Here is a 15,933-nt window from a genome sequence, read left to right on the forward strand (position 1 = left end):
GAAGGAGAGAAAAAATAGTGAGTGGATTTGCCTAAAAGACTATTCCAACTTCTCAAGCGTGAAGTCTTCAACATAGGCTATTAAATAGTACAGACTAGAATGGAAAATACACAGAAACTAAAACTAGCTACTATCACTAACAAGAATTTAAAGGAAACTTGTTATTATCTTAATTAGATGCAAACCAAGCTGTTTATGAAAATTAAGCCCCCTATACTTATTTCTGATTTCTTATGCTAACCTTAAAAACTTTACAATATAAACTCACTGAAATACTAAAACTAATCAATGATAGTTTCTCAAAACCTGGTTTATAGATCAGAAACAGAAGGAAGGTACACATAAAAATATAAATTAAATATCATGTTTATTATTACATTTTTATTATCTGAGCCCTAGAACTTGATTTTGTCATATTTTTAAATTTCATATGTAAAATTAAAATAAATAACGTGTATATTTTCCCCAAGAAGGTTTGACTCAGGGTAAGAGTAAATCATTAATTAATTTAAATTCTTTTTCTCTTCTTAGGGCAGGACCAATAAATAAGAAGTAAGCTGGACATGATTCCTAAATATCAGGATGTCTCCCCAAAGAATACACTGTATCCAGGACAGAACTCAACATGTTATATCAACAGTGCACTGGCTTCAGCCTCACATGAACTGGAATTGTCTTAGCTACTGTCCAGAAAGTATAAGTGAGAACATATGGAAAGCACATTAGGAAATATTTTTTGTTCCCCTCCATATTCAGAATAATACATTGATATCACCTTCCTAGGTACAAGAGGACAAACATAAGTGATTGTTGCCTAACTTCCCAATGTTGAAAATAATTATACTCATGTGAAAAATATTTTTTCAGCAGAAAAGTGGTAACTTCTCACAAATTCTTAAATGGTTTACAATTTTATGCCCAATCAAACATTATTATTACTATGGAAGAACCATAGCAGGACCATCTTGCAGGCATATTATTTGGGGTTCAAATCCCAACCTATGTTTTCAAAAAGAAAAGCATTACATAAAAAGCTCAGTGAGATTTTAGCCAGGGTTCAAAATGAAAACATATGCATGAGCCTTTCCAAACTCACAAATAAATAAAAATGGAAAGGTCAGCAATGGTCTTTCTTCCTCACTGTTACTAAGCCTTTGAAATAAGCTCAGGAAATGTATGCAGGTGATTTTTGATTAATTTGATAGAGGTACATCCATGGAACCAATTTACAAGTGATTTGCAGGCAGGCTGGCATTACTGAAATAAACGGTGCTATTACTATGATTTATGCTACTATTCCTAACACAAATGATAAAGTGAAATTTACAGTCCTTAATTACCACCATGAAAAATTGGGAGGGAGAAAAAAGAGCAAAGATTGGCAATTTGCAAACTTGTCAGTAAGGCAGGATGCAAAAATCCATTTGCTTTACTTAAAAAAAAAAAAAAAAGAAAGTGCAAAGTGGACCTTACTATATTGTTATCAATCCATAGGAAAAGGGGAGGGAGTTCAAAAAACAAATGACAAAATGTAAACTGGAGATGCCAGGAAGTGTGATTTAGGAAAACAGCTGACAAAATGTAGCCTCTAGACATAAAAAGCAGAGAGGTGTCAAAATACACACTAGACCAAATTTATTCTGGGCCAATCACAAGGCCCAGTTTGCTCTGCAAGTCACTTCCTTTCTTTCCTTCTTTTTTCTTTTTTTCTTTGTCATTTTCTTTTTTTTTTTTTCAATGTTTTATAGCAAGGGAAAAAAATAAAACTAAAGAAACTACATCTGTAATTTTTTAACTGAATATTTTTCTCTCATCCCATTCATATCCAAACAACACTGAAAGTCTGCTAAGATATTCAAAGATGTTTACAGAGACATTGCTTTCCACAGAACTCTAACAAAGCTATACAGAGGAACCTACTCTCAGAGTCATAGCTCTGGCACTGCAATTGTCAAGAGGATGGAGACAATGTGAATGCCCAATTTCCTGGACCCATGGCCCTTTCCTCTCTCCATCTTCCATCACTTTCTACTTTTACAATCTAGCCAGGCTTTATCTCTAATACTCATTCCCTTGCATGACTGACACGCTATCAGGGAATACTTAGGGGTCTAATGGACCTTCTCATCACTACTTGCTAAGTTTGGTTCAATATATGGTAATTCCATTTAGTGGTAATTCACACTACTTCACAAAGCATTGCATAGCAAAACTTCAAAAAGTTACAAGACATGGCAACTGATTGTATTAACAGACAAGAGAGATAGAACAATCAAAGATGCCAGAACTTTCTTGCCTGCCTGATTTAGAAAATAATGGTGCAACTTTAGACAGAGGTGTACAACCCAAACCTGGGAATTGATTACTTAGTTTCAATAATGTTAAGTTTGAGTTGTTGTCAGGACACCAAGATGCAGCTATTCAATGAATATTACTAGGAATGTAGGACTAATTCTCTGGAGATAACTTAAGTCCAGATATATAGATGGATGTTGGAAAATCTGAATCAAAATTAAGGTCGAAGGCATTGAAGAGGATAAGATGGCCATGGTGGGGGGATGTAAAAAACAAAAGACATAATAACAGAAACAAAGAGAAGACATATTTGGAGGACCAGGAAAAAAGAAAATAATGAGATCAGAAAGGACTAATCAGAGAGCTAGGAGGAGCCTGAAAAGAATCTTAAGAAAGAAATTATCATCAATGTCACATGCTACAGAGAAATCAAGAATGAGAAGATTCCATTAAATATCTTGACCAAGATAACTTCAATAACCAAAAACAAAACATCAGAGTCTGAGAGGAGTTTTCTTGTGGTGCAGCAGGTTAAGGATCTGGCATTGTACCTGTAGTAGCAAGGGTTGCTGTTGTGGTGTGGGTTTGATCTTTGGCCCAGGAACTTACACATGCTGCAGGCTTGGCCCCAACAAATTTTTTAAAAGAGTCTAAGAAACACATTTAAGAAAAAGGAGCTGCAAGTATAGAGTTCTCCTATTAGAAATCAAACAAGAAAAGATTTAAGAGAACTTTATGGAGATGGATTAGGAGAAAGCTTTTTATACAGTAGATATAAAACATATACAGGTCTTATTGATTTCTGATATCCTGCTACTTCTTAAAGATGTCTTCTTTCATGACTAGGATATTATAGCTTGTGAAAAAGCCTTCAGATGGATTTTTAATGGAGTTTGTAACTTTTGTATGTAGGACCTCAGTGATCATGATTGATTATTTCATGTTAGCCTTGTTCCCAGAAAGCCTAAGAGCATTTGGGCATTCTACAACCAAGCACTTTCTCCATTTCTACTTCCCATCAGTTCTAGCTTCCCTCCTACTCCATAAATTTTCTTTTTTTAAAGCATCGTTTTTCTCCATTTCAATAACCTTCCTCTTGAGATTTTAAGTTATAATAAGATTTTCACATCTTCTTTAATAGTCTCCTTACTTCAAATTAATAAACTTCACACTTTTCCCTCAGGAATTTTCCATACCTCCATTCATCGGTATATGAATAGTATATCTTTTTCATAAGCATTTCCTAAGTCATATTTTGCATCACCATATTTGAAATACACTACATAGAATTTGCAATGGTCTGTTTCTTCGAATTTATATTTCTTTTAATATTTTCATCAATAGTTAATATTAACTACCATTTGATGGCTTATTCTATGTATTAAACATTGCATATAGTATCTGCTATTCATTATCTCATTTCATCATCTCTAAAAACTTTTAAAGTGAATTTTTTATTCTCTCCAATTCACAAATTAGGAAACAGTGTCAGAAAGGTTCAGTCATTCATCCAAAGTCACGCAACAAGTAAGGAAGAGAGCTGAAATTTGTACCTACATCTGGTTCACTCTGATGTTCACCACTTATCTTATAGAAAGTTCTACCACATTTAATCCTTTTAGTCTTATTTTATAACAATATCAACTGTCACAATGTATTTTCATTATTGAAACAAAACAATTAAATCCTCATTTGTGAAAGCAAGCCTCTGTTAATTCTGATTCATCCTAATGCAAAATACTCAAAAGGATAGAAATTCAAGAATTATTTTGTTCTTTTTTTGATCTTCTCTTCATACTTTATCAGGTAATACCCTGTCTCGAAAGAGACCCAACTTGTTTTAATGGGTCTTTCTCTCTATCACTCCCCCTATTTTTCCTCTATCCTAATTACCGTCATTCTTCTTTATTGACACATAGTATAAATGTGCATAAGATCACCACAATTTGAAATTAGTCCTTAAATTTTAATTAATACTATGATTCCCTCATCTTCTAGAGTTGATTTTAGTACATATATTCTTTCTTAACAGATATAACAAATATCATGTATCTATAACATAAGCATATATATACACACAGTTCAATGGTATTGTTAGCAGTATGTCTTTATATTATGTAGCTTAGTGTGAATGTTTTTTTATTTTTATCATATTTAATATATTTATATGCACATACATGTAATTTAATGGTATTAAACCAATAGCATGTTTTATGTTAAGTAGTTCTTAATACATAAACTGTTTTTTTAAAAACATTCCTTTTATAATTCTTCCCTCCCTTTAATTTTCACTAGCATTGGAATGCTAGTTATATTTGTATCTTCTCAATACATTAAAGATCAAAAAGTACAATTATATTTAAAAGAAAAAAGAAGATGCCATACCTCTATCTATGTGATACGGTCTCTAGAACTTCACTGTTCGATATGGTATGGTAGCCCTTAGCCACAAGTGGCAATTTAAATTTAAATTTGAATTAATTAAAATTAAATAAAAGTTAAAATTTATCAATTGCAATAGCCACATTTCATGTGGCTAGTGGCTACCATTTGGGGCAGAGTACGTACAGAACATTTTCCAACATTATAGAAATTTCTATTGGATAGTGCTGAGCTAAGAAGATTCAATAGATAAGTCAATCTTTATTATGTCTTGCTATTTAAGATTATTCCCTCTCCATAAATGGATAAAGAAAATGTGATATATACATACAGTAAAATACTATTCAGACTTTTAAAAAGGAAATTTTGCAGAATGTGACAACATGGATGAATCTTGAGGACATTATGTTAAGTGAAATAATAAGCCAGTCACAGAAGGACAAATACAGTATGGTTCCATTTACATGAATTATCTAAAATAATCAACTTTATAGAATCAAAGAGTAAAAACTAGGAGCTGGGGGAATGGGAAATGGGAAATTACTAATCAATAAACATAAGTTTCAGTTTAGCAAAATGAATAAGCTCTAAAGGTTTGCTGTACAACACTGTACCTATAAATTTAAGAGGGTCACCATACTGTACAGGGGAAAATTGACAGAATATTGTAAATCAGCTAAATGGAAAAAAATAAAAATCATTATATTAAAAAATTTTAGGAGGGTAGATCGTGAGCTTTTTGTTCCTTTTTTTTTTTTTTGTCTTTTTGCCTTTTCTAGGGCTGCTCCTGAGGCACATGGAGGTTCCCAGGCTAGAGGTACAGTCAGAGCTGTAGCCACTGGCTTATGCCAGAGCCACATCTGAGCCACATCTGTGACCTACACCACAGCTCACGGCAACACCAGATCCTTAACCCACTGAGCGAGGCCAGGGATTGAACCTGCAACCTCATGGTTCCTAGTCAGATCTGTTAACCACTGAGCCATGAAGGGAACTCTGAGCTTTTTGTTCTTAGTACAATAAAATACTTTTTAAAAAATAGGGCTATATCTGGCATGGTTCTGAGGCAAACAAATAACAGATAATATTTAAATTAGTATTTTATCATTAAAAAAGATTATCTTCCTTCCTACATTTTTTTTATTGCCAACCCTTAGTCATTAAAAATTATTCTACTCACTACCACATTTATATAACAGACTTGGCAATATTTTTCAATGTAAGATCAATAATGCAAATATCCTCCAATTCAAAAAATCTCCTATGGCTTCTTAAACAAAATAGCCAGTAGACCTTGAATCACCTTTTGTTATTCACCCTTGCTCCAAGACTTAAATAACAAAGTAAAACAAGTCTTCCTAATAGAGCATGCAACCCTTTGCAAACTCCAGTGATAAGACCACTCTTTCTTAAAGCCCTGCGGTCCTTTGCTAAGAATTTGTTTCTAGGTTGGAAAAGAATTCCTCAATAGTGCGTTACACTTTTCACAGGTCATTACTTCAGCCTCCTAAGTCCTATATTTCTACCACTGTCAGGAATATTAAAATAGGCTTCTGATTTTTTCCCCTGCTTCCCTATTTTCTGAAGAGTGTAAAACCAATAGAACACACATGTGAAAAACTGACAAAAGTTAGGATTGTAATCTATAGTCACAGACTACATAAAGGATAACTGGCCAACATACACTTCAAACTTCTAATCATGGCCTTCTTACCACAACTCTTTGAGATATCCTTGACAACAAAAAATTAGGTCTGAATGTATCTCCATTAGAGAAAAAAGATACATCATCTATTGTGTCTTTTCTTAATGATAAAAAAAGAATTAACCAAAACACACAACTAGTACTTTAAATATGAAAACTAGAAAAGTCAGCTAAAACTTATGAAAGCAGTTGTCCATGGAACAAGACTGGAATGAGGAATATGGGCCAAAAGAATATTGTTTTTAGTCCTACAAGCTTTTCAGGAGATTTTTAAACCATGTGCACTTTACAAATAATTTTTTAAATAATAAAATTGCTTTCTAAAACAAAGCTATTGAAACAACCTGGTTGTCAACCAAATGAGAAACATATCTATTTTATGTACTAGAATAAAATGTGTGAACCATTGCAAAATATGTGAATTTGCAAAATATTTGACTTTTTCCATATTTCCATATTTAAATATTTACATATTTGCCCTAGATTCCATTTACAAAATATCTTACTTAATGGCTCTTCTCAATTTATTAAGAATATATCATGTCATAAATTTTTTTAATATTTTAAAAATAGTTTTTGTGGATACACACTGGAAGAGGTGGGAATAGGAAAGGAGAAAAGGAAGGGTAAGGAATAAGAGATGGGTATTGGTTGTACCTATAAGGATTTATTTTTTAATATCTGTCAAACCTAGGTGGGGAATGTTAAATCTAAGTGATGGTGCCATTATTTTCTGTACTTTTCAGTTATTTTGAAATATTTTTTCACTTAAAAAAATTTCTTTCTTCATTGTTGAAAGTGTCCTCAGTTTATGTAATAATTTCTAAATACATACTATTCTCTGCTGCTATTTAGAGGACTAAGTAGAAACTTTAATCCCAGAAGAGAAGTTAACATTATTAAATCCAATGTGCAAGAGCACATATAAAACAGTGAGACATATTAACAACCTACCCATAAACCAGCCACACCACTGGTACATATACATATATATATATATAAACACACATACACGTATTAGCCTTATGTACTTCAGTCCTGCTCAAGCTCTTGAACTCTTTTATTTTGCTTCCTCTTTCCCTAACTTTGAGGAGAAAATGAAGGTTAAACCTCAAGTATATAAATAGTTAAATCTCCAAAATCATTTAAACCTCCATTTTAAAATATAGTCATTGTAAAACAAAAATCTGTTTGAGTAAAGATCTACAGTACTCACTGCAAATGCATCACCACTGGAGAGCAGAAGGACCAGGTGCTGTCTGTGCCTAAGTGAACAAAAAGAAAATCATAATGATAGAGTTGACATGAGGTCAATAGTTTGAGCATTTTCTTTCCTTTTTTTTTTTTTTTGGTTTTTAGGGCCACACGTGCAGCATATAGAATCCCTAGGCTAGGGGTTGAATCAGAGCTGCATCTGCCAGCCTATGCCATAGTCATAGCAATGCAGAATCCAAGCTGTGTCTGTGACCTATACCATAGCTCACAGCAACACCAGAACCTGTAACCCATGGATACTAGTGGGGTTCATTACCATTGAGCCACAACGGGATCTCTGGCATTTTCTTTTTTATTTTTTTAATGGACACACTTGTGGCACATGAAAGTTCCCAGGCTAGGGGTCAAACTGAAGCTGCAGCTGAGGCCTACACCACAGCCATGGTAACACTGGATCCAAGCTGCATCTGCAATCTGCGCTGCAGCTTGTAGCAACATCAGACCCTTAACCTACTGAGCAAGGCCAAGGATTGAACCCACATCCTCATGGAGATTACTTCAGGTCCTTAAACCACTGAGCCACATCGGGAACTCCTAGTTCATGCATTTTCAAATTAAAACGTCATCTAATTTAAATTTTATCTAAGTATATTTGTGATTTTCCAGTAGCTCATTCTCCAAAAATTACAGGCTATGTAACTGACTGAAGCCAAGAACAAGTGATGGTGGGACCCAGAACACTTGGATTTACACAGTAATAAAGGAGAGGTTTGTCTTTTCCCATTTGCAAAGGTTATATAAATTTCTTCAACTTTTAAAAAACCTATTATTGGAGTTTGCTGATGGCTCAGGGAGTTAAGGATCCATTGTCATGCTGGGGCTCTGGTTACCACTGTGGCACAGGTTCGATCCCTGGCCTGGGAACTTCTACATGCCACAGATGTGGCCAAAAAGAAAAAAAAAGCCAACCAAACAAACAAAAACTCCTAATATTATAGGTATGCTAAGCATTGCCAATAAATCTAAGCTTCTTTTAAATTTTCAGTTCTATTTCTATTAAGGGAAGTTAGATAAAAGAACATTAAGGTCAAGACCAGTTGTTTAGGGTCATGTTAATAATGTTCAACACAGTTTAGTGTGAACTGTTAAAGTATTCTGCTCACAAAACAGTCAGAGGTGGCCAAGTATCAGCATCAATCCAGCCTCAGTCAATTTATTGCCTTGCACACAAGAGGTATGTGCATTTCAACCGAAGTACATACTTGCCAAACGTCGTATTTACAAAGTCAAAAATTAAACTGCTTCATCAAAAATGTTAAGGGATGAACATTTTAGAAGTATCCCTTAAGAATTCAGTTTCCCAATAATGATGTATTTAAAATTAAAAATCAGATTAATCAAATTAAATTAGTGTTCAAAGTTGGTAACATAACAAATTAAACTGAAGAATTTTAATACTTAATTTCTTTAAGTTTTATTATGTCATGCTTATTCACTTGTAATGATGGATAAAAAAATGATGACACTCAATTTAGCACTATTTGACCTACGTGTTTAATTTCTTGCAGTAATGTGTATTATTTATATTTAAAAATAATTTATAGTGACCAGTAAAAATAATAGAGAATATATATATATATTTTTTTTTAGGACTTCACCTGTGGCATATGGAAGTTACCAGACTAGGGGTCAGGTCAAATCGGAGCTGCAGCTGCCAGTGTATGCCATAGCCACAGCAGCATGGGATCTGAGCCGCACCTGCGATCTACATCACAGCTTACAGCAATGACAGATCCTTAACCCATTGAGTGAGGTCAGGGATTGAATCTGCATCCTCAGGGATACTAATTGGGTTCTTAATCTGCTGGGCCCAACAGGAACTCCAGAGAATACATTTTTTGAAGAAAACTGTATATGCTTTTTACATTTCTCCATTACTTTACTGATACTCTAAGAAACATCAAAAGCACATGAATGTACACTCTTTAGAAAGACAAATATACAAAAGCATATCTTAATTTTTTCTTTTATAATTAAAAAAATTCAATTTATTCAAACAACCAAAAAACCCCATAAAACCAACAGTTCATCCATGTCTTCTACCCTCCTACCCCCCACCTTTGGTGAACACCAATCTGTTTTCTTCATCTGTGAACTTAGATTATCACCCCATCTTTCTATCAGTATAGATAGATGGATAGATGATTTTAGATTCCACATATAAGAGAGATCATCAGGTACCTATCGTTCTCTGCCTGATTCCACTAAGCATAATGTCCTGGAGGTCCATCTATGTTGTCACAATTGGCAAGATTTCATTCTTTTTTATGGCTAAATTATATCTCAAATGTTAGATACCAACCCTTCCTCCAACAACTAGATAGAAGGAGATCTTTAAACTGAATAAAACTTTGGAATAGATGTCCCTTAAAGTTTCTTCCAGCCCTAACATTCTTCCATTCTATGCCACATAGGCAAAGTTGGGACAAAAGAGAGAGAGTGGTATGCAGGACAAAAGAACCAGAGAGAATGAGGCAAAGAAGAGGAAGGATAAAGAAAAGGTAACATTGAGAACCAGGGAACAGATCACTAGGAAATACATTTGGGTAACTAGAAAAAAAAGTCTTTAATTATCATTTTTATATAATACCAGGTTTCATATATCCCTACATTTAAAAAAAAAAACAAAAAATAACCACAAAATCTTTCAAACAAATATATTTGAAAATCTAGAGGGCAAGCTCTAGATTCAGAGTATAGAAATAAAATCATGTATCATGGCTTTGAGATTAATTTTACTGGAATTGAAAATTCCTCTTATTCATCATTTATAAGAGCAGTTTTAAATGGCTTGATTGATTCATGCTATAATCATGGAGTAATTTACTATTCTAATTTATAACATGATGTCTGTTGACATTTGCCATACTTATATTTATATCTGCCCTAGATTCTGTCACTTTACAGACATCTTAGTTAATGGCTCTCTCAAAGTTATTAATAAGTTTAATTAAAGCAAATAAGGTAAAGGACTCTGTCATGCTCCTCTCTACACTGTCTCTAGTGCTTAACACAATGCCATTATTATAAGTGTGGCTCAGAAATACTTTCATGCAATGATTGTTTATTAAGGTCTTATGCTGTTCCTACCAATGCTCTGGGCACTAGAAGCAAAGCAGCATGGTGGTTAAGAGTGCAGGCTTTCAGGTCAGATGAGTCTGTGGATTCCTGCTCTGCACTTAGTATGCCTAAGTTTCTTATACCTCAGTTTCCTGAGCAAAATAATAATACTACCTGTTCAGGTGAAGACTGAATAAGATAATATGTGTATATGCTCAGCATAGTGGCATATGGTAAGTCCTCAATAAATGTTAGCTATTAGTCAATCACATTGTATCTATAAAATGATGTGACTAATACAACCATTCATATTCAAATCAAAGTACTATAATTCACTGACTAAACATTCTAGGAGGAAAGGGCTTTTTCAATTTTTTTTTTCATAACTATCTCTAGTGCCTAAAACAATGCCCACAACATAGTTAAGTACTAAAGAAAGGTGTTTTAAATAAATTAATCAGTAATCAAGATGTTTTTACATCAAAATAATTTATTTTCTTTATTATAGACATTCATTTCAAGAATTATAAGCTACACGGGACAATGCTGCATTAAAATTAAATGAAGCAGGACTTTAAATATATCAAGATAATCTAGTTCCTTCCAGGATCCTGCCTTAGAAAGACAATATAGGCAATAACCACTTAGGGTAAAATGCCTACTTTCATATAATATAAATAATAAAATCTTCAAACTGGCAATAAATGTGGTGAGTTAATGAAGCATACCTGTTAAGACATTTGGAGAAGTCTTAACATTGGAGAACTTGAAAACTCAAAATGATAAGTTCTTGATTTTCTTATTAATCTTAAGATTACACAAGACAAATTCTTTTAAAAAGAAGAAAATAAAAGGCTAAAAGTTGAATCATCTCCCAAAAAAACATACTTTAGTAGTTCCTGGTATATAGTAAAAGAGCTTATGCACATTTGCTTTTTAATTTAGTACTCCAGAAAATCTGCCAAAAGGCAGGGTTCCAGGTAGAAAAAAAGGAAAGAAAACATGAAGAACTTGAATAACCCATAAGGAGTTATATTTAAGAATTATATAATGACTGTGCTGGAGATGTAGAGCTATAGACACCAGTCACTTCTCTCTGCCAGATTTTCCTTCTTCTTTTTCTCAGAACCCTCAGTGTCTTTGAAGAACTGTTCCTCTTGCTTCAAACTTCTGTGATTCTGGCAGGGCTGGCAATGGCGCTATCACAGCCTCCTTACACACTGAAGCGGGAAGAAGAAATCCGATCCCTTTAAAGTGGCTAAGTTAGAATTGCTGCAAATTTTCAACTGCCCGAGTCACCTCCCTCACTCCCATCTCATAAAGGAAGCCCCTTTCTATAGGAGGAAAGAATAACACAGATACACATGGATGTGAAAGGGATTTAGAGATGAATGGGAGGTGGGTAGGACATGGAGGTGTGAGAAACAAAAAAAAGCAAGAGAGGAATGCTCATGGGCATCATTCTGATCTTTGAATTGAAGCAAACTGAAAGAGGCCAGGTAGTCTACCTCTGATCTTTTGAGGTATCGAGCCAACAATTTTTTCTTTCTGCTCAAATTCTTTGTGTTGTACCTCTTTCACTTATAAATAAAATAATTCTGATGAATACAGAAGACTTTCAGTTTTACTTAGACACAGAATATCTAGAGGCACAGTATAGATTTTTAAATCAAAATATTTAAAGTCTTACAAATATTCAGGATTTTCAACTTTGGGCACTATTTTTTTGTTTTGTTTTTAATGTCATGCATATACATGATTAAAACTGTAAAACACTTGGGTTTAACTCACTGAAACTATTCTCCTCTTTGAGATGTGAATATCAGCACAACTAATTAGAGTGAGTAACATAACTGACTCATTTTGAAGAAATTTTCTTAGCAACTCAAGTTAATATAAGTTTTAGGTTGTCAACTCTGGCATTACTGTGATTAAAGAGCACAGACTTTAAAACTACACTTTCTGGATTCAGATTTAGACTGCTACTTGCTGGCTATGAAACCTTGGTCAAGTTATTCAACAGAGATATGTTTACTCATCTGTAAAATGGATTATTGTGCGGCTAAAGGATTTAATATGTGAAAAGTGCTTAGAATAGCATTTGACACAATGTAAGCATTATATTAGTTAGTCCTTATTGTTGCTGTTACCTAAAATAACTGATGCTGCAATTAGTAGATCCTAGGTTTCACCAGCATGACTGGCAACAACAAAAGAGTGCTTTAAAATGCCTCATTGATTGGCTTATTTTATCATCTCACACTTGGCTTCAGTGAAAGAAATGAGGGTGAGAACTGCCCGATAGATGCACAGAAGTTCAGGTGTACACATCTAAATTGATGGAGTATTTTAGCAATGGTAGTAGTGCCAATGCCAAAATAGCATGGTGGTTCCTCTGCCACTTACTCTTTTTCCTCTAAGGGAAAGTAATGGGATGGAAAGCAAATTATCTGACTTGGAACTTGGGACTTAAGAGAGAGGAATCTAGTATCTATTGATTCTGCTTGTTTTCTACAATATGATAATGTGCTCCCAAAAAAATGCTATAATGTGATTCTAGAGATCTTATGCTCAAATATACTATAGGACCAGGCATGTCCTGTAACTCTGAGAAGCACTCAAAGTATAAGCACTTAAATCCAAGGTTATAAAAACACACTATAACACTGCTGGCCATATTCAGACATTGAGATGCCTGGTTATATAACCAAAGGTGAATAGTGCTTTTATCTGGGTAGCAATACAAATGATTTTTATTTGTGTATGTGCCTTTTATTATTTCCTAAGTGTTTTACAATGTATATAATTTCCTTTTATCATCAAAGGAGAAAAACACACAAAATAAGTGACTTAAAAAAATTATAGGTTCAGTGAGTCAGTCACACCTAACTGAATTTGCTAATTTATTACATCCAAGACAGTCATAAAATAAGCCTTGGAGAAAAGGACAGAATAAATAAGCACTTTAAGAAAAACTTTTACCAAAAGAAAGAAAGTCTATGGAGGAGGTTAATTTGAGGAGGTAAAGAACATCCTTAGATGATTGGCTGTCACAGAGAAAAGCCCAGAATAACATTTTCACCAGGCAGAATGTGAAGACGTGAAGTGATTCAAATAGACTGAGTATGCTAAGTGCTTTTTAAGTGTGGTAAAATTGTATTTAACAATCCAAAATGACTATCTAAAGAAATTTTTCTTTCTTTAAAGCTACAGCCATGCAATGTGTCTCTAAACCATCCTCCTTGACTAAGAATCTTTACAGATATCAATGTTGTTTGCTTAGCACAGTAAGGGCCAGAAGAATCCATACACCCTTCTAAGGACTTTGTGTAGAAATGAATGATACCCTGGAGAGAGTTAAACAGGTGGCTTTAAATCTTAAAAGTTTAAAGTTTAAAACAAATGCTTTGTGGCTCAGAACTTAATCTCATTAGGAAATTATCTTCTAAACTTTGTTTGCTTTTTAACTCAGACAAAATCTATAAAATGTAAGAGGTCTACTGTGTGTGTGTGTGTGTGTGTGTGTGTGTGTGTGGGGTGGGTGGAACCTTCTTAGTGGAGTTGAGTAAGGCCTCAACTATCCTCAATATTAAGTATTGTAACTACACTAGAAGCTCTCTATAATTTTAAGATTTTTGAGACTAGTTTCATGAAAACACACCAATCATGAAGAATTTAAAGCAGGAAGGAGGTTAGCCCTAAGGCAATACCATAATCTCAATCACCTGTGATTCTCTATTTCAGAGGAAATGCACAATCTACTTACTTTAATGCTTCTAACTTTGTATGTTGTTTACAATAATAAATATGGGTGGGACTCATGCATATTTTTCAAACCAAATAGAACATTTGATAGTTTAATGACTTTTAAAAAGTATTTGGGAAGCTAGTTTAAAGCAGAGAGCAGCTTGTGTGCATTAAAAGAGAACTTACAGGCAGAGTTCCACCTCCAGATACTGTTTAGTCTTGCTGTTCAAAAACAATGATTCAAAAACTGCAAATAAAAAACAGTCATCATACTGAGAAATTGGATTCACAGGGCGTCAAGAAAGTAAACATTTGTAAAGAGTCACAGTCTAAAGAATGGAAATATAGTACCTTATAAAATTAAAGTTTTATACTCAACATTATTGCAAACCAGTTATTTTAGAAAATCCAATGTAACATTCTCAGGACTATATGAATATTAAAATTTAAAGTAATTTTTCTGTCGTCCATACAAAACATCCTGTTTAAATTGTTTCCCAAAGTGATTTCATTGAAGCATTAATTCCACAGAATTTCTATAAACAGTGGGTATTAAATGTGAGAAGAAGCTTAGAGTAGTAGTTGACTTCAAATTGTGCCTAAGTCACTTATGTGACCTTGGAAAATTTCTCTGCCTTATGTTCAGTTCCTTAATCTGTCAATAGAGGTAAAAATGGTATCCACATCATAGGACTAATATATGAAGTTTTTAGAATAGCATCTGACACCTAGTAAGTACTCAATAAATGGTAATTGCCATTGTTGTTATCAGTATTACTGACATAAACATATATATATATATATATATATATATATATATATATATAAAATAGTAGAGAATATGTTTGTGTATGTTGGGTTAATAATATGAAATCCATTTATCTTCTGAAGGATTTGGGAATTATTAATATGGTAATATTCACAGTGACTCTCCAAGGGATAAATAGAGTTTGCAGTGTTTTCCGAACTTTTTTCATGGAATCTTTTTTCTCCCCTGAGCATATTTTTCAAACTTAATGTCAAAAAACAGACTTAGGGATATAAATGAATAAAAAGAGAATTTCAAAAAGAATTTTTTATAAAGGTAATACAAATTTATCTACTGTAATCAATCTAGTAAGGAATTTTAAAAAATTCTCTTTCTAAAATCAGAGCACCTAGCTTTTTGAATCCTATGCATTGTGTGAGTGAAGTCAAGACAATGAACTTCTCTGAGGCTCTGCTTCCTCATCTGTAAAATAGTGATAGTAACTGTAGCTATCTCCTACGATGGCTGTGAGGATTAAAGGAAAGAATATATGCAAAGCACTTGCTAGAACACTGTCAGGCCAGGAACAGAGATTCTGCTCAGGACCTCCTGTGCACTGGAGTGTCTATATTACTCTACCCCCATCCTGATAAGGCCACGACCTTCTGATGTCATGTAAGACTTGAGAACTGGGAGAATTCACATATCTCCAAATATTTCT

General features: G+C 33.7%; 1 protein-coding gene across 7 annotated transcripts in view; it reads right to left on the bottom strand.

The window, feature by feature from the left end:
* C8H4orf33 (chromosome 8 C4orf33 homolog) overlaps positions 1-15,933 on the bottom strand; it is an 84,259-nt gene that overhangs the window by 6,132 nt on the left and 62,194 nt on the right. For 6 of the 7 annotated variants that reach the window (XR_002346802.1, XR_002346800.1, XR_002346798.1 and 3 more), the window contains 2 exons: positions 14,651-14,711; positions 7,599-7,647 (listed from right to left, as the gene is read on the bottom strand). The gene's annotated coding sequence lies outside the window, so the exon portion shown is untranslated. Of the gene's footprint in view, positions 1-5,439; positions 7,648-14,650; positions 14,712-15,933 lie in introns of those variants that run through there. The other variant, XR_002346803.1, reaches the window with a different exon arrangement.

Source organism: Sus scrofa, chromosome 8 (assembly GCF_000003025.6).
Source record: "Sus scrofa isolate TJ Tabasco breed Duroc chromosome 8, Sscrofa11.1, whole genome shotgun sequence".
Classification (NCBI taxonomy): Eukaryota; Metazoa; Chordata; class Mammalia; order Artiodactyla; family Suidae; genus Sus; species Sus scrofa.